The following is a 3,769-nucleotide window of genomic DNA, read 5'->3' on the forward strand; positions in this document are numbered from 1 at the left end:
CCTGGTCAAGACTAAATTGATGTGTTCAATTAAGTTCTATGTCAGACAGATCAGAGACCGAGAAACAAACTGCTAGACAATAAGTATGACTATGTTCCATGTAATTGTACACACGATATCTTGAGAACGGAGGACTATACGATCCCTTGTCTAAAGGATGTGTCAGAGTTTGACAGCGGCTTTTGAGAGATACAATTGCTAATTGGATTTTGAAGTCGTACTTACATTTATAGTTATTAGACTTATCCAAGTAGGAGACTGTTGGATTAGTGTCTAAGTCCATAACTATATTTGGTATGTATTTGACCCGATTGAAGCATGGTCCTTTTGGGCTGCCTTCACCAAAGCAACTTGAATGGATAATTAGTGGAGAAAGAGGTTATTATTGTTTATTAATATATTATATGAATAATATATTAAATGAGAAATCATATTATTTAATTAACATTGGTGAATAATTAATTTAGAATTAATTTTGTGGTCAAAAGAGGTTAATAGAATTAAGGGCATTGGAGTTGTAATTATGAGATAGTTGCAAAATGGGCTGAGGATCCCTAAAGGTAGGGGTGGACGAAATCTTACGGTAGTCCATAAAAATTCGTCCAAGGCTAGGGTTTTGGAATGTTCCTATGGGTTACTTAGGGATTAAGCAACCGAATTAGGTCTTTGACTGAAACCCTAATTCCTCACCTATATAAAGGCCCCTTGGACATCCAATTTTCGGCACTTAAACCCTAGAAGGATTGCTAGCCAAATTTTGAGACTCCTCCCTCTCTCTCTAAGATTCTCCAATTTTTTTGGTGTTTATGATTCATTAGAGGCGTCACATTTGAGGTGTTAGGTTCTTATACGATCAAGATCATCAAGCTACAATCAAAGGTAACACTCTAACTTGTTTATTAGATGTAATTTCGTTTTTGGTATGCTAGATCTAGGGTTTACAAGCTTTAGATGATTATTGCATGTACAATTAGGAAAAGCTAGATCCAAAGCTTTAGGGTTTGCATGTGCACCATATGATTGATGTTTTGCTCATAACCCAACATCTACTCCATTGCCATATAGCGCTAACGTAATTCACTTTGCCATACAATTATAACCCAAATAACATAAAAAGATTATCTAGAATTGTCAACATAGCTACAAAGTGTTCCCTACTCCACATACCACAACTTAACCAACCCCTACCTTGATATATCTTTCCTGACTACTTGTCATCATATGTAGTCACATATAACAAATCCACAAAGCACACACTAGGACAGTATAGCAGGAAACCAAAGGGTGGCCATTATAGTAGACCTAACAATTCGATGCACAACCCAACTGACACAATATGTAGATGACATGTTTTTCATTTATTGGTTTGATAAGTTCATGTTCCGTATGTATTTGTTTCGATGCGTATTTCAAATTTTTGTTGCGTGTCTTACATAAGTGAGGAACAAATTTACCCGTTAAAACACATATAAAATAAGTATAACTTTCTTGTGACACACGACTCGTACAACAAAACAGACAAAAAAATATTTTAAATATTAAAATATGTATTTTCTTCCTAAATCCAAAATAAATCAAAATTTAAAAACAAAGTTATCTCCCTAAAATTTAAAAATCAAAATTTAAAAATATTTTAACTGGACCAATTCTATCATTTTTTTGCAACAGGGAGCAATTGTAGTTTGACTAGATGACCAAAATATGTAGCTTATGCTTAAAATTTGTCAATTGTGGCTTATGCTTATGTGCAATAATAATATGTAGTATAATGAACAACCAGTTTGTTGACTTTATATCTTTTAATATCAATGTAGTTTTATTTGTTTTTTGTTTTTTCTCAAATTTTAATGCAATGTACTTTAGCTTCTCTAAATTATAATCTTTCTGGTTAACTAATATAAACTGATAACCATAACCAACTTAACCTATGAAAACATCATTTTATATATACATGTCAACAAAGGAAACACTTATAATCTAGAACTCAAATTGACATAAAAGTTACAACTCAAATTGACATAAAAGTTAACCTATGAAAACATCATTTTATATATACATGTCTACAAAGGAAACACTTGTAATCTAGAACTCAAATGGACATAAAAGTTACAACTCAAATTCCTAACACAGGAAGCACTAGTAATCTAGAAACAATGATACCAATAGCGGTTTTTAGTCCAAGTTTGGAGTCATTTGGTCCCTCAGCAAACACACCACAAAAAACAAGCATAATAGAAGGCACCATGAGACTCCCCATCTTGTTCTTCTTTTTACATGAGCCGGATTCTTTTGTGGACCCCAAGACTCCAACTTGCTCACCAAATTTCACTTGATGGTTTAGTCGGAAGGTTTGAACTTGCCCATGAGACATCATTGACTTCATTTCCGTTTCCCCAGTGTCTCTTCTTCTCTGAGAACAAATATTGTTATGTTAGCTTCATAATGTTTCTTTTAGACATTTTGTCAAACATCTTATGTGCAAAAATTAAGAAACTCGAATACATAGAATCAAGTAAGCATGATAATACCCAAGTAAATATGCAATAATAGAATTTATGGCCCGAATCAATACTATCAATACATTTGCAGTTCTAAAACGCAGAAATTAAGGAAATTTATAAAAAAAAAATAACAAAATTCTAAGAAACTACCTGTAACCTGGTTAGGGTGGAAACATCACAGACGAGGGCAGAATTTGTGTTGAAATATCAAGCAATGACCACGATGAGAGTAGCTCTTGGCTTCAAAAAATCACAACCCAAGACATTTTTTTCCTATTACGGTGAATTCCCTTGCGGAATGGGTTTCTATAGGAGATGCATTATTGTGACGGAGAAACAATTGAGCACACATAGAGAATCCATTGGAAAATATTGAAAATGTGGAGAAGTTACTTGATTGTGAAAGCTTACAATTAATGTGTTAAGGTCGATGAACAAGTGGAGGATACGCTCAGCAATCCGTCTTTAGCCGATTCAAGGTCGACGAACAAGTGCAGACAATCGTTATTTAATCAGATTAATCATATTTAAAATAGTAAGTTACACGATTGCTCTGGACTTGGACCTTACACGAATTTGTTAAACACGAATAAGACACAAATTATAAAAGATGTTTGGGATATCAAACACGAACAAGGCACATAAAAAAATTGTGTGCCACATGACAAGATACGAATATATACGTTATTTAGCCGTGTTACACAAAAGCACGTAAAAACACGAATAGACATGTTTTTAATGGTTTTTTTAAGCTAGGTCTATAAACTAATTATTGATTTTTACGAAATTGGTCCCTAATATATTTTAAATATAAAATTTAACCCTAAAGTATATATATGTGTATATACGTGTTTTTACGTGTCACGTGTTAACACACATTTTTATCGTGTCTTATACGTGTCTAAACAGGTAAATTCGTGTTTGACACATGTAAGACACGAAACACAAATTTAAAATACGTGTCAGACACGAATAAACACGAAACACGAATTTCTAAAACACATACACGGAAAACTCGTATCGTGTCCGGTCGTGTATCAAATTGTCAGGTCTAGATTGCTCCCTGTGGTTTAGTATAATTTGCTTGTTTGGTCTCTAATTTATTTTTTTTAACTCGGAAGGTCCTTATTGTTTATGTTTTTACGCGATTGGTCCCGGTCTTACCTAAAAATAGTATTTTGCCCTTGATTTTTTTAATTTATTTAAATAAACAAACTTCCAACTCCTCCCCCTCACCTTACTTACCTACTCCACCATTTTTCCCTATT

At 33.4% G+C, this 3,769-nt stretch overlaps 1 long non-coding RNA gene across 1 annotated transcript; it reads right to left on the reverse strand.

The window, feature by feature from the left end:
* Positions 1-1,989: 1,989 nt before the first annotated feature.
* LOC145017269 (uncharacterized) lies at positions 1,990-3,123 on the reverse strand. Its single transcript, XR_013666449.1, has 2 exons — positions 2,652-3,123; positions 1,990-2,410 (listed from the first exon to the last, which is right to left on the reverse strand). It is a non-coding gene; the product is annotated as an uncharacterized LOC145017269 (long non-coding RNA).
* Positions 3,124-3,769: the final 646 nt, after the last annotated feature.

Source organism: Lactuca saligna, chromosome 9, assembly GCF_052625555.1.
Source record: "Lactuca saligna cultivar CGN05327 chromosome 9, ASM5262555v1, whole genome shotgun sequence".
Taxonomy (NCBI): Eukaryota; Viridiplantae; Streptophyta; class Magnoliopsida; order Asterales; family Asteraceae; genus Lactuca; species Lactuca saligna.